Source organism: Dipodomys merriami, unplaced genomic scaffold, assembly GCF_024711535.1.
Source record: "Dipodomys merriami isolate MVZ:Mamm:240054 unplaced genomic scaffold, mDipMer1.0.p SCAF_372, whole genome shotgun sequence".
Taxonomy (NCBI): domain Eukaryota; kingdom Metazoa; phylum Chordata; class Mammalia; order Rodentia; family Heteromyidae; genus Dipodomys; species Dipodomys merriami.
In genome coordinates, this window is record NW_027205293.1 from 490,336 (window position 1) to 512,991 (window position 22,656).

Consider the following 22,656-nt stretch of genomic DNA (forward strand, 5'->3'; position numbering starts at 1 on the left):
CTCCCATGAGTCTTCATGTAGAAGATTGTAAGAAATGCAAGGAGTCGCATTCTCAACCACATCCCTGTAGGAAATACAAAGTAAAGAGACACTCAAGCCCACATGTCAATACAGGACAATAAAAACACAATGAAAAACTAAACAAAAAATTCACTTGAGTAAAAGCCCTTGGGATAAAATGTTGTTAGGATGATGTGATACAAGTAAGCAACTCTTCCTGCCTGGCAATCCATACGTCCACTTAATAGAGTTAACAAAATTGCATATATTTCAAGAAACACTTAACAAACTTTTGATAAATATGTAGTGGTAGTAAATTTAAGGTATCAACAATCCAATGTCTCTTAATATATATTTGTCTAGTTTCACTTATTTTTCTAAAGCTTCCCTAGAGATAATTACTATTCTTCTTAAGGGTTATGAGAAGAGCTTCCTCAAATATTCACCTCCTTTTCTTTCCTCTCTGTGTTAGAGAACTAAATATCCATGACATAGACAATTTAAGGGAAGAAAGCATGATTTGGGCTTATGGGTTCATAAGTTTCAGTCCATCATGGTAGGAAGAGCATGAGAGAGAAAACAGTTCATATCATGGTTGCCAGAAAACACACACACAGAGAGAAAGAAAGACACAGACACAGACACACAGACACTACACACACACACACACAAACATACACACACACAAACACACACACCACAAATAGATCAGCCATCACACCATCCTGCACATTGAGAAGATAAAACTATTTTAAAGAGTAATAGAAAATGAACAGTGCTATACTATTAAACCTGCCATCATTTTTTAACCCATAAATTAAAAGTAAAGCAACACCACAGACTAGAGTGTTCATCTCTGCTGTTCCTACTCCTTCAGCTATTTGGTATCAAACCTGCCACGTATCACAGTTCACAAAGCTCGTGGGACATAGGTAAGGGCACACACAAGATGTTTTGCAAATCCCCAGAAAATAACTAGAATTAACTTGGCATTCAACAGGCTGCACAACACTTCTTCTGCCTATAATCAATTATAGACAGGAGGGGCTGGGAGGTTGGCTCAGTGGTAGAGTGATTGCCTTGCATGAGGCCCTGGGATCTATTCCTCGGCACCACATAAGCAGAAAAGAGCCAGATGTTGCACTGTGGCTCAAGTGGTAGAGCACTAGCCTTGAGCTAAAAAGCTGAGGGACAGTGCCAGGGCCCAGAGTTCAGCCCGAATGACCGACAAAAAAAAAAAAAAGTGACCAGGGACTAATACCTTGGTAGTCGATTATAGACAGGACCACTACTATTTGTTACATTTTCATTCTGACCTAAGTTCAGCTCCTAATTTGACCCAGAACCGGCAATTAGACGTAAACTCACTGGGAAACTATTACTTTTATAATGAGCAGTAGAATGGAGGCTTAAACTCACTGGGCAAGTATTACTTTTATAATAAGCAGTAGAGTGGCTATTTTGGTTTGGTTGTTTTTGTAATCTATGTCCTTTCCCCTCTCATCAAGCTCAGGGTAACCAGGTTTAACAAGTTAACACTTTACTCTTGGAAAATGAGATCGAATTGGTTCAAAAACTTTCATCAAGTTTCTACTTAATGTCAAAATCTAAAAAGAGCCATAAAATAAGAGTAGTTTTAGAAGTTGATATGCCCAACCTTTGAGCCCCGTATTTGGAAACAAAAGCTTAGTGATTTATCACTTAGTGTCTTGGAAGGAAACAGAAGACACCTTCTGCTGATATTCTGAAGTTAAATTAAAAAGAGATTGTTTACAGAAGTAAGGCAAAGGTTAAGAGGACCAACAGAGAATGCTCAAGCTCTCAGGGATGAATTGTCAGGACACTGTTTCCACCTTCAGGTCTGAAAGATGCAAAATGAGAAAAAGGGCCTAAGTAATGTCCAGAGGTAGAATCTTAACAGGAAAAAAAAACGCTTTAAGAAGCAATACACAGAGGCCAAAGGAAAGTGGAGGCAGCCTAGCACTACCAGGACCTCCTCTTCACCTGGCTTTTTCATCTGCTGCAAAACCTCCCATTGGCTGAATCTAAAGAGTTAAGGCATAGTAGAGTCCAGCAGAAAGGAAAATAGCAGGAGGGTCAAGAATAATTGACATTCTGAACTTGCAAAAACTGGCACTTCCAGTGAGTCCATAATTAATGACAGTCTTGCAAGTCAAGGAGACTGAATTCTTGGGGCATCCACATAACTGGAATTTGCTACACACAGGCATCTGTGAGATACTCTCATGGTTTCATTCTCTCTCTCTGAAGAATGAAGAGACACCCTTATGCTGTCAAATAGTTTCAATTATGTTTCTTAACTAATTGTTCATCGAACCTCATTTCCAAAGGCAAGATTTTAACTTTTTAAATTTACCTTCTAGAATGATAAAACAGTATAAGAAACTATTAGAGGGGTAGGAATATCCGAAATGTGTTCCTTGTGGAACAGGAGAGAATAAAACAAACTTAATGAGGATCTGTAGCACTCTCCATTATGGACTCGGTTTCAACTCCTTCATAATCAACAATGCGCAGATAATTCCGTGCAATTATCAGGGAGTGAGGGAGGAACAAAAATAAAAGAAAGCAAATCTGCACGGAAGTGAGCTATCAAAAACTCTTCACCTATATACCACTGCTCTCCCAACTGAAATGTAATTTGCACATATTCAAGATAGCAATTTAAAGTAAATTAAGCTTAACCTAAGCAGCTGGACTAGAACAAAAACTGGGCTTTTGAAGTTAAATGTAAAGCTTGGAAGAATATTTCCTCAAACACCCCCACAGACAGCACATTGTTAGTGAAGATTCTGTCTGGCAATGGCAGTGGTAACAGCTTAGCATACATTAGCCTACACAGGAACAGGAAACTCAGGTCAACAACAATCATTTCAAATAATTAAAGCCTCAGAATTCATCCAGAAATCTTGGCATTCCTGGAATGACAATTGGACTGGAAACTGATATGTACCCCTTGCCATAGATGGCTGATTCAATGAGCATTCCCTGTGGATCTGTGTAAAGATTCATAACCTTGGAAAGTGCTGGTGGATGTGGCAACAGGAAATAAAACCTTAATTATATGGGTGTGGATTGCCACGGAACAGACAAAGCCATGTCGAGTACATCCTTTACATTTTTTAAAAAAATTACTCAGAAGGCACTCAAGTCTTCTCCCACTAAATTGGTATCCCAATCAGCAAGAAAACAAAGGACGCCACAAGTACTAAGCCAAATTATAGGAGTGTTTATTGTTGCCTCCACAGACCGGCAGCTGCACAGGGGTATAGGCATCCCAAACTGTGCAGCACCAAAACAGCTCAGAGTTAGTCAAAATCCACATCTGTTTTGGCAGGCAATATATAGGGCTTTTTAGTTTTGCAAAGCATACACAAAAGCAAAACTAATTATTATCAGTAAATTTAGATTTACTTCCTAAAATATTGAGCAGCTGGAATATTTGGGGTGGGGGAATTTTTTGTAGAACCTGCTGAGCAAACAACAGTTCTGGGGTCAGGGGCCTGTTTCCTTGGGAGGCAAAATGCTGTTACTTCTGCCATGCTTCAGTCTTAAGGATAGAACCTCCTTCAGTAGATGAATGACAACAGAGCCTGTAGCCTTCTAGATCTCAAGAAGGGCAGGGCCTCAGTCTGACTGCCACCTCTGCCATTTGCTTTTTGAGGAAAAATCATGCCACTGTGAACTTCATGCCTCTCACCATCTGTCAAGCTCATGTGCCATCTATAGCCCAAGCCAACAGATTGGTTTTGATGGATTTATCTACCCCAGCAGCCACACTTGAGTCTGTCTTCATAGACATCCTCTCAGGCTCCTGATCTTCAGAGCAGCAACATCTATGCGAGTTCAACTTCTACTCACAAGAGACCCACAACCCTTTTTCCTTCTTAGTCCTCCTTAGTTCGCTCTTTTTCACATACTAAAGCAAATTTGTTCTTTCTTTTTCTTGTTCTTTTTTGAGAAAATTAGATCTAATTGATCTGTTTACTCTTATAAACCAGTCACATGAGATTTTTTAATGTCCTTTTCTATTTCAGAAATCTCATACCAATCTGCTTGTGTCAGTAAAATGGGAGACCCTCTATGCATATGAAGGATTCAGATATTAGGAATCCCAAAGTCTGAATACCCTATTGAGAGAGGACAAACCAATTTCCTTCCCAATCAGTTTGCTGCAAGGAAAAACAGTGCATAATAATTTCTCAGAAGGTGACCCACAACACTAAATTAATAATAAACCTACTTGCTCACTCATTAACTTGAAATCTACTTATTGATTTCTAACTGTCTCAAGCAGTAGAAAACACATAGATAGAATAGTGCGAAAACAGGGTTGACCTGTCCATAGGAAGTTTACAGTCTTATTCTGAACAACGAATAACAAACTACCATAAAGCAAAATCACTGGGCTTCTCCCTGGAAAACAGAAAGAGTATCAGATACTAGCACTGTATTTAACAAATGTTTAAAACTAGCTAAGATAGTATGTATGACTATATAAAATTGTTAAACATTATGCTAAAAAAATAAACAAGTACAAATGGTAGCTTGCATACACAATACTAAATCTAACTGAATGGGGCTGGGGGAATGAGAAATAACTTCAAGAGGGGGAAGTAGAGCCAGAACCTAGGGAAGGTGGAAGACATTAGCAAATAGAAGAGAAAGAAGAAATTCCCAGCTACATCAGAGAAAATGCCTGCTAATTGAAGGAACATTTATGAAGAACAAAGCCATCAATTTAGCTTCTTTTATAGAAACCATCATTTCACTCCTGTAGAACTCTTGGCTGTGTTTTCATCTATCAGACATTTCATTTGCTAGAAAAATGGTGTCTGTCTGCTTGTTCACTCCTCTAGCTTCTTGCAATAGGATGAAGACTGACATAGAGAACCTTTCCTTCCTGAGCAGACACTTTGTATAATCCCAAGGGAAGACTAGATGGACATGAACCCTCTGAAAGGTAATTAGGCAATAAATATCAAAAGTCCAACACTAGAAAAGCCATCTGGCCTGATTGTATGTACTTCTAGGAATTTATCTAGAGAAGTCACCAGAACATTTCACAAAATGATGAGGAACGTTTACTGTTATATTTGCAACAGAAAAATAAATTTAAGACAACTTAAATATCTAAAGTTGTGGAAAGAGCTAAATAAGTTATATGTGTATAAAAGAATCCCTAGCTACCTGAAAAGTTAAGAATGAAAGAATGGTTTGAGGCCATCCCAGGCCGAAAAGTTTGTGAGATCCTGTCTCAACCCGTAGCTCAATACAGCAGCGTATGCCTCTTATCACAACCTATTTAGGAGGCTAAAATTGGAAGGATTATGGTTCCAGGCAGTCCAAGCAGAAAAGTCTGCAAGACTCTATCTTCACAGATGGGAAGCAGGACCCAGGGACCAGTGCCTGTGATTTCAGCAACATTAGGAAGCCTAAAACTAGTACAAGGCTGATGCTGGAGTGGGAAGCAAGATCTCACTCCCAAAATAACCAGTGGAAAATGGGGCTGGGGCATGGCTCAGTGGTAGAAACCAATCCAGCAAGTGCTTAGTACTAAGTTCAAACCCTCCGTACCACCAAATAAATTAAAAAGAATTATCCTGGGGGCTGGGAAGATGGCTCAGTGGTAGAGTGCTTGCCTTGTATGCATGAGGCCCTGGGTTTGATTCCTCAGCACCACATAAACAGAAACAGCTGGAAGTGGTGCTGTGATTCAAGTGGTAGAGTGCTAGCCTTGAGCTGAAGAGCTGAGGGACAGTGCCAGGCCCAGAGTTCAGGCCCCACCACTGACAAAAAAATAAAAAAGGTCTTGGTTCAGGTGATAGCACACTTTCCTAGCACAAGGCTTGGGGCTTAATCTCCAGTATTTCAAAAGAAGAGGGAGGGGAGATGATCGTCACAATATTTAAGGATGAAAGAAAATTCTCACCGGTAAAAAAAAAAATCATGCTGCAAACAGTGAATGCATGATACCATCTAGATATATGCAATATATTATGGTCATACAGAAAAGGACATTGAAAGGTTCGCATCTATTATTTGTTAATAGGAACATTACAAATGAAATATATCCCATTCCTAAAGTGTTGCAGTTTCTTCAAAGAAAATTCTAGTCTGAAAGAGATCAAATCCTTTGTGTTTTGAATCAGCTGGAAAACATCATTAAACACTGAACCTGTTTAGTAGTCAACTTTACACTTAGAGACATTAACCCCTTTCAATAACCCTTTTGTTTTATCATCCATTTGTCTAAATGGCATAGAAGGTAAGCTCTATGCCCTGAATGACAAAAAGAAAAGCTGGCTTTCACCAACAATATAGCTTTTCTTTCCTATCCTTCTGTTTTTCTTTCCTATCAGAAAAGCTGGCTTTCACCAGCAATATAGCTTTGCTTTCCTATCCTTCTGTCTTACTCAGCCACTAACCACCCACATTTCAGACACAGAAGCCCATTTCAACTTAATATACTCTTTTTAAGTCCTATATTCTCTCCTCACTTCTAAGCACAGCACTGACTTTCACCTTCAAGAGCCTACATCTATTGTCCAAGCCAAAATCAGATGGGTACTGACTTCCTTGCTCTCCTACTACACTATAACTTTGAGCTATCCTATTTGAGATCCAACACAGAAAGCAGCTGGCACTGGAAAGAGACACTTCCCAATTCTATGAGGAGATGGACAGAGGTCGAAAAATTACCATTCTCACATTAAACAATAGCAACAAAAACTAGGGCAAACTGTAAAATGGATGACCTCTCCTGAATCCAGGGTTGAAGTCACAGGGCAGAAAAATAGGTGAAAATTTGAAGAAACATTTTCCTAAGAGAAGAGACAGGGTGTAAGCATTCTTTTTCACCTAGAGCAGCTGTAGTCATCTATGGGAGCTGAAATAGTTAATGAACTACTAGAGACAAAGTATGAACTGACGAGAGTTTGTAGAACTCAGAGACACAGACAGGAGGGTTTTGCACCATATTGCTGCCTGCAGGGACTCTGACTCAGCCCCTCCCACTCATAGCCTGGCCTCCCATTACTTTCTTTGAAATCTAGGTGGAATTCTCCATGAACCCCCCACCTCATGCACTCTGCCTGCCTGCAAAATCAGCATCTCATGGAGAATGACAAGGTGTACTGCCAGTATAAGCAGTATCTAGTCCTTCTTGGACCACAGCTATAGCTGTTTTTGTATGCCTGGGTGGTGAGCACAGTAAGTCATCCTGGAGAAAAACGCATAGGCAGTCCTATGAGAGCCAGGCACTCAAAAGATTCTCAGAGCAAGTAATTTCAAATAAATTTACACTTTTTTTTCCTTTTACATCCTTGAACTTATGATGGGAAGGGCCTAACAAATTCCTGAGAAATCCTCAAGACACCTTTCCTATTGATCTGGTATAAAGTATTAGGCTTCTTTGAAAAGCACCTGCTCTCTTCAGCAATCATATCTTCCAAGGCTACGACTTTAGACATACTCCTTTTCTGGTCAACAGAAAGTTTTTTCACATACTTAAGCTATGATTTTTACTGGTTCTGACTGTCAATAAAGATAAAAGAATCCAGCAATATCCATGCCACTGCCTGAATGCTGTGCTGTGTTATAAATTCCTCTGACCAAATAATTAATGCATCCCCCTTAAACTCATCACAATGTCTCAGGGCATAAACAAATATTGACATTGACAAAATGTTGACAATGTCTTTGCTTAAACATGACATGTATGGTATCTAGTACAATTATTGACAGGCTTTTCATTTGCATCCTAAAATTTATGACTGGTCTTTATAGTTCACGATCCTATGAGCATCCTGGCCTTCTGAGTTCTCTTAAGAATCTCTCAGTAATCTCTCCCTATGGCTTTCTAAGCTTTATACACTTTTCTCTATTCTTCCCATAAGCCTGTTCCACAGTTTTGGAATGACTTCTTAATATGAGTAATCTGTTTGTCCTATTTTACTTCAAATCCAGAGACACACTCTAATACCAAAACTAAAGAGTACAAAACCAAAACTGGAAATAATATCTTTCATGAACATAGGTCCAAAATCTTCAACAATATAGGAATTAATTAAAATTAGAAATCTATTTAAAAGTAAAACCTCAAGACTAAATAGAATCTGTTCCATTAATATTTATCTGGCTTTTTGTATTAAAAATGAAATAGTGTAATTTATCATATTATTAGAATAAGAAGAAAAACACCATATGTGTACCTTAATAGATGTAGGGAAAGAATGGTAATGTTTGGCACCAGTTTGTGAAAAGGTACTCTGCAGCATTAATAATTAGGACAATGCAAATTAAAATCAAGATGAACTATAATTGCACGTTTATTAAAGTTGTTAAAACACAAAAATTCCTGATTATGTAAGTTCAATGAGAACAGGAAGAATGAGGAACAATGACAATTGAGTTGTTCAGGATTGACTCCAGTACCACAAAATCCATGCTGAAATTTGGCAATGGAGAAGTCTCCTGGGACCATTCTATTTTTGTGTGGCATATTAAGTACTGCTAATACAACCTTTGCATGTTCTAGCCTGGGCCATCATATTGGTCTCTGTTTTTCTCATTGCCCATCTTTTCATTTAATTCCTTAAACATAGAATAAATTTTCTAAAATGCTTCTTGTGCCAGGAGCCTTTGGCTCATGCTTTTTTGTTGTTGTTGTTGTTGTTTTGGTTGGTCTTGGGGCCTGAATTCTTGGCCTGTGCACTGTCCCTCAACTCTTCACTCTACCACTTGAGCCACAGCAACACTTACAGCTTTTATGTGGTGCTTAAGAATCGAACCCAGGGCCTCATGCATGCAAGGCAAGCACTCTGCAACTTGAGCCACCTTCCCATCCCTGGCTCTTGCTTTTAATCCTAGCTCTTCAAGAGACTATGATCTGAGAATCTCAGTTAGAAGCCAGTCAGGACAGGATGGTCTATGAGACTCTTATCTCCAGTTAACCAGTAAAAAATGAGAAGTGGAGGTATGGCTGTGCCAGCACAAGCCAGAAAGCCAAGGGAGAACAGAATGTAAGACCCAGAGTTTAAGCCTTGTTTCTGGAACACACAAAAAAATAATAATAAAACCAAACTTAAAAGAAAATAAAATGCTACTTATATCTGACTCATGTCTCTCCTGAAGCAATCAATTCCTGACTCTTATTCTATTGTAGATGTATACTGGAATTTGTGGGGTCTCTTTAGCTTACCATTTCTCTAACCTGTATCTTTTCTAACATGTAAACATCTGATTATACCAGCTGCTTCACTTCTTCTGTCATGAATCATTAATCTTTGCATACAAGCAACTCTTTTCCTGTGCTGAATCTGTTCCTACAAGCCTTAAAACCCAAGAAGGCAGAGTGAGTTAGTTGCCAGCCCCATTCACTTCTCCCCATGAGGATCTGCTCATGAGAACTGCACCACCTCCATCCCCCTAGAGGAGATTATTGATTTTTCATTTCATGCCATCTAATTGTGTCCTAGGTGTACCATCATCTCCACAACTAACATTATGGAAATAAAATTTTCATGGATTAAAACTGCATATGAAATGCATCCCATAAGCAAAAACACATTTGCTTCAGATTCTCAAAAGCTAAAACACACATAGTATGAATTTTCTACAGAAATATTTTATACAGGCTATTAAATTTTTCATTATTTTTGTCACACAAGTTATTAAAACTCCAGAGAGAATATTTTACAAAAGAAAATATTCTTATTCCCCCAAAGAGAGATCATTAACATTGTTAACAGATAAGTATTTAAGACTTTATCTTCTTCATATGGACAAATATTTCTTCACATACAAATGTTTTTAACTTGCTTTCCTTGTTAGCCAATATTATTTATATACCATATTACCCATATATATATATATATATATATATATTAGCATTCAAACACAGCACACATGAGCTTATACATCGTTTTGAAATACTGCATAGTCTTCATTGTATGGATTCCACAATTAATTTACCCCCAAATCCACTATTCAATTAACAACTTCCCAGTTTCTCTATGATTATCAAGAGTTAATCAGCAAGACTGTTCACTGCATTTCTATGAACAAATAATTGACCAGTGCTGTGAATTTCTACAGAATTGTTTAAAAGGAGAATTATCAAACCAAAGATATCCCCATTTATAAGGCCATAATAGATAATCACTGATTTTCCTCAAGGAAAATTTCCTTTGGGACAATTTATACCAATTTACATTGTATCAATGCTATACATGAGATTTCTTCCATCACATTTCCACTAAGGAGAAATGTTTCCCTCATTTTTTTTAATCCTCTTAAGGCTGGGAGCTGGTGGCTGGCATGTGTAATCCTGGCAATCTCAGGAAGCTGAGATCTGAAGGCAGCAAATGCAGAAAAGTCCTTGAGACTCTTGTCTCCAATTAATCACACACACACACACACACACACACACACACACACACACACACACACACACCAGTATTGGAGGTGTGCTCAGTGCAAGAGTACTAACCCTTAAGCAAACAAACCAAAGGTCCTGAATTCAAGAGTTCAAGACCCAGGAACCATCCCCCCCCCACACACACACACAAGTTTCATTAGATTTTTAATGTCTTGATTTCCTTCACTGGTGCTCTTTTCAAAGTCTGTAGCAGGGATATGACCGGCTTCTGCTCATTGCCTGCTTTGTACTCAAGCCTTCAAAGTGACTTCTAAGAATATTTTTTAGAGAACATGTTCAGATTAGCTTTTGTTTGCACAGAGACTCTATATGAATCAGTTTTTTCCAATGCTGTGACAAGTACCTAATAAAACAACTTGAGACTAGGGGTGGTGGCTCACATCTTTAACCTCAGATATTTAGAAGGTTCTGATGAGGAAAAAAATGAGAGAAAGAAAGAAAGAAAGAAAGAAAGAAAGAAAGAAAGAAAGAAAGAAAGAAAGAAAGAAAGAAAGAAAGAAAGAAAGAAAGAAAGAAAGAAAGAAAGGAAAGAAAGAAAGGAAGGAAGGAAGGAAGGAAGGAAGGAAGAGAAAAAGAGAAAGAGAAAGAAAGAGAAAAGGAGAAAGAAAGAAAGAAAGAAAGAAAGAAAGAGAAAGAAAGAAAGAAAGAAAGAAAGAAAAGAAAGGAAGGAAGGGAGAGAAAGACAGGAAGGAAGGAAGGAAGGAAGGAAGGAAGGAAGGAAGGAAGGAAGGAAGGAAGGACGAAAGAAAGGAAGGAAGGGAGGGAGGGAGGGAGAGAGGGAGGGAAAGGAAGAAAGGAAGGAAGGAAGGAAGGAAGAAAGAAAAAAAGAAAGAAAGAAAGAAGGAAAGAAAGAAAAAAGAAAGAAAGAAAGAAAGAAAGGAAGAAAGAAAGAAAGAAAGAAAGAAAGAAAGAAAGAAAGAAAGAAAGAAAGAAAGAAAGAGGGGGAGGAATGGAAGAAGGGAGAAAGAAGAGAGAGAAAGAAGGAAGGCGAGAAAAGGAGAGCGAGCGAGACAGAAAGACAGAGAGACAGAGACCTTCAAGCCAATGAATAAGACAGGCATGGTAACATCTTTCTAACCCCATACAAGAGGCATAGACAGGAGGATCTTAGTCCAACTCTATCTAAAAAGACTGAAGGATTAGGCTCAAATCATAGAGAGCCTGCCTAGCATGTGCAAAGGCCCTAACTTCAAACTCTAGTCTTGTTGGAAAAAGACAGACAAACAACAAAACTCAAGAGATTTCAGTGTGTGGTTGGATGGCGCCATGAGTTGGTCTGTAGGGACTGTGCCTCATGGCAGAGAGGACATAACAGAGAAGGGCTGCTCATTTCTTGATGGCTGGGAGGCAGAGAGGAGGAGGAAGCAGTCAGGGACAACATGCAGTTCCCAAACTCAGGTCACTCCCCTCCCCAGTTGCCTTCTTCCTCCAACCAGGCCCACCGTTCCACAGTTCTGCCACCGCCAATAGTTGATCTGAATTGTAAATCCATCTGTCCGGGTATTAGAAGTCCAGAGCCCTCCTAGCCACACTCAGCCCTGCACTTCACTCACCTCCTAAGCATCTCTCATTCCCTTCACGTTGACAACTGAGATCAACCAGCACAGCCTCTCTCACAGCCTCTGCACAGCTGATGGAATCTTTGTATTTTAATTCCTGTTTCCCTATTTCTAATTGACTCTATTAATGACTTAGGAAGGGTGAGAATTAAATGTGAGAACTCGAACAACAGTCAGAAACTAGAAAACCCTTCCATAGTTTTAAAGGTTTCCATTTTTAGTCTCAATAAATGAGATTTTAAGCAGGATAAGAACAATCTAACCAGCTTCTAGCAGCATCTATCAGGTGGTATAAGAGAGCCAGGACAGAGGCTTCAAGAAAATTACCCTTCCTCAGGGCACCATGTGTGGTGCTCAATTTCCCTTCAAGAATATTGGTTTGTCAAATGTTCAAATAACCTGTCTATGAACAGAGAATAAAAACTACATCAAAGATTTATGATTGCTGGAGATGAAAACTGTGCTGGTTGACACTCTGGCTACCATCATACCTTCTAGCTTCTTGTTAATATTTCCCAGTGTTCATGAGTTGCTCCATGGAATAGTTGTCATCTCCTCATTCCACAGCCCCAGACTACTGGTATATCACAAACTCAGATCATAAAACGTCTTTATGTGGCTACAGATGCAATTTCTGCTGGGGGGTGATGTATGTGGTGTGTGTATGTGAGTGTATGTGTGTGGTGTGTGTGGTATGTGGTGTATGTGTGTGTGGTGTGCATGAGTTGGTGTGTGGATACGTGTATATTGTATGGTATGTGTGTTATATGTATGTATGCATGGTGTGTGATGTGTGTGGTGTCTATATGGTGTGGAAGGGTTGTATGTGTGGTATGTGTATATGTGTGGTGTGTGTGGTTTGTGGTATATGCATATGTGTGTGGTATGTGTGGTTGTGGTATATGTATGTGTAGTGTGGATGCTGTGTGTTGGTGTATAGGTGCAGTGTGTATGTGGATGGTATGTGTGTTGTATATATGTGTGTGTGGTGTGATATGCATGTGGTATCTATGTGGTGTGTGTGTGTGTGTGTGTGTGTGTGTGTGTGTGTGTTACCTGACACTGAGCATTCTACCATTGACAGAGTGTTCTTGTTTTCAGAGAACAGCATTTAGCTTTTCAGCTTGGGAAACCATCTTCTCATTGTCACAGAACTTTAAACTGATGCATATGTAACATACTCATGCCTAATTATTGATCACTTTGTTTTAAAGTCTGCTCTCAGTTTCTATTATGCTGAGTTGTAACTCCAAATATCGCAGTCAAGGACATTCCCTGCAGGCCCCTCTGTAAATCAGGACACATTGCCAATGACTGTTCTAGGTGACTTCCTCATCACACTGCTGGATCTCATACACTCCGTGAGGTAAAGAGGCGACCAAGAGTGAAGTGATTGTTCATTCTTTACCAAGGACCAGTCTATAGACAGTACCAAATACTAAACTCTGCTGTAAGCCTTTGGTCCCAAGTTATGAGCATCAAGCATATTCTGTGCCACCCTAACCTGAGAAGCCATCCTAGAGTGTCTAACCCCTCTATGGTCCTGGTTTTGTGTGTTTTAGAACCACTCATTCAGGTCTTGCTTTTGTCTTGTTCTGCTTTGTTTTAAGAGTAGTTTCTCAGGCCTAACTCTAATCTCAATGAATCGCAGCTCTAGACAGGGATGCAGCCTCGCAAATATTTAAAACCTCCCTGCTAATTTGAACTTGGAGGCAGGATTGAGAATAACTGTTAAGATATAAGTACTAACAATTATTCTTCCATTTTATTCATACTACTTCAGTAGATAATGTGGCTTGTTTGCCATTCAACTAAATAACCAGCTTGAAAACACCCCCTGTGGGATCATATCACTTCCCTCTTATTCTTACTCTTTTTTCTCTTGGCTTTCTTCTAATCTACAGTCAAGGTGACACTTGCTTTATATTCTGTTATGTAGGCATTCTCTCTTTCACTGGGCTTTCTTCCTCTCCCCAAGAACTCCCCAGTCTGTAACCCAACTAATGAAATGTTTAACTGCAGAAAAATGCAAGAATCCCTCTGCCTCTTTATAGTATCCTCTCTGCTAGATATCTTACAGAAACTCAGTAAGTATACTAAGTTCACACAAATCCTCATTTCAATCTCTGCTAAATTTTAGGAGACCTTTGATTGACAGGTGGACAAGAAGTTAAGTGAATGTCTCTAACTGTTCCCTAGGCATTCTATTCATTTTCTTTCAAAGGCTTGTGAGATGTATTAGAAAGCATTTAAATGGCATTTATTCTGGAAGATTCATGTGTATATAATGATGATTTAGTCTACAGCTCTAGTTGATTTAAAATTTATTATCACAATCATTAGAATGAATGATGTTATCTCATAATGTTAACAGAGCTTAGAGATCTAATTCCTAGCCAACACAGCACAGAGTGATTTATGAGTAGTTTGTCAATGATATCTTCTTCTAAGTTAACTCTTCTGAATATCACCATTCTGAATATCACTGAAACCATTACCCAAGGTTAATATTGCAGTCATTATGAATCAGTATTTGTTCAGGCTCTCTTCTTAAATTTCTACCTTGGCTAATGGCATTCTATCATAAACTCATTTAGTGTACAACAGCTGAAAAGGTAGCATGACTTAAAACTTGCAGAGGAAAAACATGAAACACTCATACTCCTTCAATTGTTTGATTTCACCACAGCTACATGAGCAGAATTCATAGGCTCAATTTATTATTCACTTTTCTTGTATACAAGGATTAATGCTAAATGCAAATTAACTGACTATAAACTGTATCTGTAAATACATATACTCTAATTGAAAGATTGCTATGATATTCTTCTCATAGCATTTAGTAATAGAAAGGTGAATTATTCCTTCTTCTGAGGAGATAGGAGACAAAAAAAAGAATGATATAGGACATTCTGTCCTCTAGCACTAACAGCCTGATTTTCTTCTCAGGAACATAGAAGTAAGCTTGTTACTTTGGTACCTACAGTCAGAGTAGGAACAGAAATCACTAATCAGTCATGCAACCATTTGGATAATCACCTTAATTTTCCATGTCAGTTTTCACAAGTAAAAAGCATGATTATTTGGGAATAATAATAATAATTTCATTTCTATATCTCAGAAATCATTTAGGAATTATAAGCCATTCTATGTGTGAAAGTTTCTGGAAAAGTTAAGAAACATTTGGGAAATGCAATGAAGCTTATGAACTTTTGTTCTTGGGATATTCCTAAATGCACACATTACTGCTGATAATTTGTACTATTCTTTGTTGGGGGACCGCCTCATCCATTTTAGGATGTCTAACAGCATCCACCCAATATATGTCAGCAGCACCTCTCACTTGTGATGTGACACATTGTCATGTGTCCCCATCTCAGAAGTTTATTACAAACACATCAAACTTTACAATCAAACTTTGACATATCTAGGTATGTCAAATTGTACATTATATGCAGATATGCATAGGTAAGTATTCATGAAAATTCAGTGATCCAAGTAGCAAGCAAACCCTTATTGGCAACCTAGTTTAAAGTATGATTTTTGAAGGTCAGACTCATATTAAAGCAATCAGCATAAAAAGATACATCAAAAAACATCCAGGTAAGAACACACTAGAAATTCACACCAATTATATATGCTAATCAAATAGGATCACATACTGTATCATCACAATGTAAATACTAATAAACAAGCAGACAATTAGGTCAACTTAACATTAATTTTTTTCATACCTTGTAAAAACAAAACTTTATAATGTCAGCAGATGAAACCTATCAAACAAATATGCTTGAGATTACAAGTGGAGAAAACACCCAAACTCTCAATAATATGTAAATTTCCTAGTCAGCTTTTGAAGTCCCCATCATTTAGATTCTCTGTTAGGATTGAAATACAGCAAAAAAAGAAAATGTCATTTCTCCACATTTTATGAGTTTTATTGCTGCTGCTTTGGCAGCTCAACTAAAGTAGCCATCTGGTTTCTCTGGAGAGCCTTAATTAAACGTGGTATAACAGAATAGCCTGTTGTACAAACCATTGTGAACTGAAAGCACTGGTTAATACCCCTATTAGAGGTGAAGACTAGTATAACTCCACGCTGTACAGAGAGGAAGAGAGAAGAGGGAGTTACACATCAATGCCAGACAAAGGTAGAGGTAGAGCAAAGTCAAGGAGGAGGGATAGTACATTTTCTAGTTTTGTTTTGTTCTGTTCTGTTTTGATGAGATACCAAGCTCTATCTTAATGCTATTCTGTATCAACTTAATTCTTTAAAATAAGAAAAAGAAGTCCAGCACATGGACGATGGTAGTTTGTAGACATTCTTTTATTTCTTAGTAAAGCATTTGAAAAAGCCATTTTCAAAAAGGCCAGGAATAGAAGGTCACACTTGTGGCAGGTAGAGATAGGAGACTTGATGCCCAAGAACAATTAAGGCAAAGGATTCTATCCAAAGAAAGTAAAGCAAATGAAAAAAACAGCTGAGGGCATAGGTTCAATGGCTGAACTCCTGCCTAGCACGTTTGAGACCATGACAAAAAAAACTTAACTTCTACTTAACTTTTTTTAAATATATTTTTTATTGTAAAGATACTGTACAGAGGGCTTACAGTTATATGAGTAAGGTAATGGGTACATTTCCTATCTAATATTGTTACCCCCTCCTTTGTTTTTCCACTACCATCCCTTCCCTCCCTACCTCCCCAACTCCTCCCTCACCCTTCCCCCTTCCCCAAAGTTGTAAAGTTTGTTTTCAGCATAGTGTCTTGTACATCTCATTGTTACTATGGGTCAACCTGTATCCTTGCTTCAGCATTTTGTTATTTCCCTTCTCCTCCCCAAATTAGAAAAATGTATATAAAATATGCAGGGCACCAGAATCAAATACAGTGAGAACGGGGGTTGTACCATGCAGAAAGAACACACAAAAGAAACAAAAAATTACATAGTACATTATAGGTATATTAAAAACAACAGCAACAAAGATAAAACCTCTTGTGTCTCTGTCTTAGGGCTCATTTCACTTAGCATCATCTTATATAGTACATAGCTTTTGACCTTTTCTGCTTCTACTTAACTCTTAAACCTTACATTAAAAGTAAACTTCATGACTGTCTTAGGTATAACACCAAAAACACAAAACACAATAAAAAATTAAGCATATTGACCTTAATAGAAATTGAAAACATTTTATTTCAAATAACATGATGAAAGTGAAAAACAATTGAAATGGAAAAAAATCTTCAGAAACTATAAACCTAATAAAAGAGTTATAATTAAAATATATAATGAACTTTTATAATTCAATAATGAAAAGACTACCCAGTTCAACAATCAGCAAATAATTTAATAGATTTTCCTCTAAGGAAGATTTTCAAATGACAATAGACACTTTGATCATTAGAGAAATAAATACAAATGAATGCCACTTTGAAATACCAATACCTATTGGCCAGGATTTCTGTGCTTGGGGTTTTTAAATGTTGCAGCCACTCTGAAAAACAGTTTGGAAATGTCTCAAAAAATGTTAAATACCTGAGCAAGGCACCAGTGGTCCCTGTAATCACATTGTAATCCTAATTACTCTGGAGGCTAAGATCATGGTTCAAAGCCAGCCTGAGCAGGAAAGTCTCTGAGTCTCTTATCTCCAATTAACCAGAAAATTAAAAGTGGTGCTGTGGCTCAAAGTGCCAGCCTTGCGCACAAAAGCTCAGGGATATTGTCCAGTTCTTGAGTTCAAGCCCCACCACTACCAAAAAAATACAATAAAATGTTAAACACAGTTGTCTGTAGTGACCCAACAGCAGTTTCATTTAGGCAAATAACAAAGATTAATGAAAACATTCATCCACACAGAACCATATATGCAAATGTTCATAGCAGTATCATTCATAACAACTCAAAACTGGATCTCAGTGTTTATCAACAGACTGATGAATAAATAAAATATGGTCTGTCCTTACAATTGAATAAATTATTTGGCAATACAAAAGAAATAAAGTACCAACCCTTATTACAATATGGCACCAATACTTGCTACAACATGAAAGACCTTTGGAAACATTATGCCTGATAAAAGAAACCAGTTACAGACACAGTGCTATAGGATTACATTTGTATGAAATATCTAGAATGGGAAGATAAAAAAGCGGTCAATGGTTGTCTAGGGCTTGAGGTTAGTGAGAAGTGGGGAGTGACTGCTAACTGATATTTGGGGGTGGTGAAAATGTTCTAAACTTGTGATGATAGTGGCAAGTCCTATAAATGTACTGACTATCTATAGACTATACACTTAAAATGACTTCATAATAACCAATGTAAAGTATATCTCAACAAAGCTATTCCCAAAATGAAATTCTATAATATATCAAGATGGCAACACTTAGGGCCATAGGAAGAAATACTCAGATGACTTACTTACCAAGGCAGTTTTTACCCATGTAGAACATATGTCAGATTTTCAGGGCTGTAGAAATACATATAACCTGATACAACTTTACTGACAGCTTCCCAATAGCTGGTAGGCTGAAGAAGCTGAGTATTCATAGATTCAATATAAATGATACTCCAATCAGGAAATAGAAATATTCAAATCTGAAATTTCCCAGTATTTTCCTAAACTTTTGTGGTTTAAACAATAAGTTGCATAAAATTTGTGTTTTCTTCATACAAGTATGTTGTTTGTAAGTTTCTTTGTTTGCTGAGGATTTGATGTGAGTACCAGTGCCTAGTGTTTGCTTGGCTTGCTTGCGTGGCTGGTGCTCTACCACATGAGCCACACACACCTTTAGCCTGCTTTTATTGGTTATTTTAAAATTATTCCTCATACAATTTTCTCCCCAAGCTGGTAGAGAGTTGAACCATGAGCCTTTGCATCGCAGCCTCCTGAGTAGGTGGGATTACAGGTGGGAGCCACCAGTGCCCAGCACCACAAGTACTCATTTTCAACAAACCTCAAACACACGCCTATGATAACTTTTTCTAAGCATCCCCTGAATGCATGTAAGAACACTTATTTCTTGTCCCTCCTCGGAGCAGGGAGCAGGGGGGGAGAGGGCGGGGGGGAGGGGGTGGGGGACAAGAAATTTCTTGTGTTTCTCTGGCTAGATATTTTTCTCAGATTTTATTTTCTGATATAATACATGTACAACACAGAAAAAGAGAGTTTTGTTGTATATTTTCTCATGCACGTGAACATAAACTCCTTGAGGTCTAAGACTTTATTTGGTAGTTTTATTTTTTCAGTATCATTAATCCCTCCAAAATTAAAATAAGAACCACTTATTTAATTTTCTATTTGGACTGAATGAAACTGGAAGATCCTTCTGGTTCTGGCTGTGTTCGTGTTTGTGTGTACAGTCAGCGACTAAGTCAACCAGGATGTAGCTGATCCAACACAGTCTCAACTCAGATGACTCCTCTGCTCCATCTGGACTCTCAGCTGCCAGCTATTGAGTTTGTTCAATAACAACTGACCAGGGCTACAAAGGAGCAAATGGAAGAGGGCAAGGTCTTCTGAATTCTATGATCAGAACTGGCGCCATATCAATCTTATCCTAAAGATGATTCACAAGGCAAGCCCAAATTCAGGGTATAATAAAACAGCCTTGGAGCTGGGGATGTGACTAAAGGGTAGAGCACCTGCCTAGCAATCAGAAGGGCCTAAGTTCAAAGGACTACAACTGCACAAAACAAACAAAACACAAAAACATCAAAGTTGGGTTGGCATGGCACAATGGTTCAGATCTGTCATCATAGCTCATTGAAGCCATCCTGAATGACAACAAATTAGTAAGATTCTATCTTAAAGAACATTTTAATCCCATCAACATGGGATGTCATTTGAAGGCCAACCTGGGGGACAAAAGCACAAAACAATCCCTCCAAAGTAACTAAGATTAAAATGGCTCAATGACAAGCATGCAAAAGACCTTGAGTGAACCCAATGCTTCAAAAAATAATGATAAATCAGTAGCCTGGTACTGGTAGTTCATGTCTCTAGTCCCAGCTACTCAGGAGGTTGAGATCTAAGGATCCCAGTTCATAGTCAGCCTGGATAGAAATGTCCATGAAACTCTTATTTCCAATTAATCATCAGAAAGCTGTGAAGCTGTGGCTCAAGTGGGAAAGCAACATCCTTGAACAAAAAAACCTAAGAGACAGTACCCAAGCTGAGTGCAAGCCCCAGTACAAATAAATAAATAAACAAAAAACAAACAAACAAATAAATAAATGCCTCTATAAAACAACATATGTTGTTCTACATGCAAATCTCTTGTGTGTGTGTTGAAAACACTTCAAGGTCTATTTGCTTAGAAATGTATCTCATCTCTGGGTCTAGAGCTGATAAACATATTACAAAAGAGATAGGCTCTAAAAAAAAATCAGTCACAATGACAAACTTTCTAAACAGAGACTTCAGCTGATTTTCCCCTGTGTGTTCTGAGCATGTAACATGATGTTCACTTGTGACTGCTCTAGAGATATTGGTCACATGTAAGTGCAAGTCAGCTTTCCACTACCCTGGGACTGGTATCTTCCATAAATCCCCCTTTCTCTGATGCTTACATAAACAACACTTTTCAATGAATATTTACAGTGAGAGTGCTCTATTCTACTGTTCCTTTAAGGAGAAAATCAACTTTCATCTTCTGCATTTTTGTCTTCTTTAGTTCCTCCAAAGTCAGGTTAATTGCTTCTAGAGACCACAACGCACGCCATATTTCATAGAAATCTTTCCCTTCACGGACCTTGGAGAAGTTTCAAAACACTTTCCCATCCATCTCTATAGCTAAATAACAAGATCAGTGAGTTCCATTATCTTTGCCTTCCTTTCCTCTCTCCTTTCTGCTACAGCGAGCCTGTTTACCTTTCTGTTTCAAGGATGAAGCCTGCTTAAATAAAATAGAACAACTGCTTACCAAAATAAGACAGTACCTTGAAATCTTGGCCTGGGAACATTCTAAAAGGTTGGTGGGCTCCCAGAACACATAGTTAGACATAGTGGCATGGAAATGTCTGAAATAGTACCAGATACTGAAGTGGCTGTTGATAACTTAGCCTTGCTGCAACAATATAAAAATGTGTATGCCCTAAAATTTAAATGCTGAAATTTAATCACTAGTGTGATGGTATTAACAGGTATCTTTAGGAGGCGATTAGCATCCATGATAAAAAGATGCCCCAGATGCTTCTATATGAAGCAAAAGCCCCAAAGATGACCAAACTGTGAGCTAGGGAACAAGTCCACACCAGATACTGAACCTGCCAGCACCTTGATGTTCAATTTCTTGGATCCAAAGAGTGTAGGGAATGACATTCTTTTTTTTTTTTTTTTTTTTTTTTGTCGGTCGTGGAGCTTGAACTCTGGGCCTGGGCGCTGTCCCTCAGCTCTTCAGCTCAAGGCGAGCGCTCTACCACTTGAGCTACAGCGCCACTTCCGGTTTTCTGGTGGTTTATTGGAGATAGGAGTCTCACAGTCTCTCCTGCCCGGGCTGGCTTTGAACCGCGATCCTCAGATCTCAGCCTCCTGAGTAGCTAGGATTACAGGCGTGAGCCACCAGCGCCCGGCTGGGAATGACATTCTTTAATTCAGATACTAGTCAGTTTATCAAATATTTTCTTTTAGCATCCCTAGAAGACACTAATGGCTCTAGATTTATTTTTAGGAATAACCTGTATAAGGATCAACTAGGTCTCCTATGACTCTGATAGGAGGAATTGAAGAACACAATGGGTCAGTCCAATCTACCTACTTGGTCAACAGGACAGACCCAATTTTTTGCCTTCCTAACACACAGCCTGACACCATAGTTTAGGGTTACTATTCATTGAGAGGGATGGTGATATAGTACCCTTGTCAAAAAGTTGACTAGCATGTTTCACAATTTAAAGTTACAGTCATCTGTCAGGGAATTGATCGAACCTCTGTTTTGTGTGGTAGCATTCCTAACACACTTACTCAAATGGCAGATCGTTCAAATGCTGTGACATCAATCACTGTGTATTCCAGCAGGCCTCAGACATACAAGCTGGATCTTCTTTCTGAAGAAAATAAAGCCTTTTCAGATGAACAAATGAAGCTACAAAAAGAGAGATCTACAGCTTTCCCTTCTTTTGTCATTCACCTAAAACTCCTTGACTGAAAACCTCACCAAAATCTTTAACTCTCTCTTCTTCACAGACAGGGTGTACTTGCTTACCTTTTCCTCTGTCAGACTTCAACTTCCCATGCTTTGTCTTTTATTACTACACATAATTGAAATCACTTTCCAACAGAAGCCTTTCACTATTAGTGATCACATCAATTTGATATATTGTCTGATAGCTTTTATTTTTATTTTTGATGATGGTGGTGATGGTGGTACCAGGGCTTAAACTCAAAGACTCAAGATTGTTCTGCTGGCGTTCAACCACTGGAGCCATGCCTCCAACCCTGTTTTTTGCTCTTTTCCAGATAGAGCCTCATAGACTTTTCTGTCTGATCTAGAGCAGAACCAAAATCCTCCAGGTTTCAGCCTCCTGAACAGTTAAGATTACAATCATGAGACACCCATGCCTGTTATATAGGATTATTTTAGCCTGACATTTAATTGCTTCAAATGGTTTAAGCATCTTTATCCATATTTACCCACT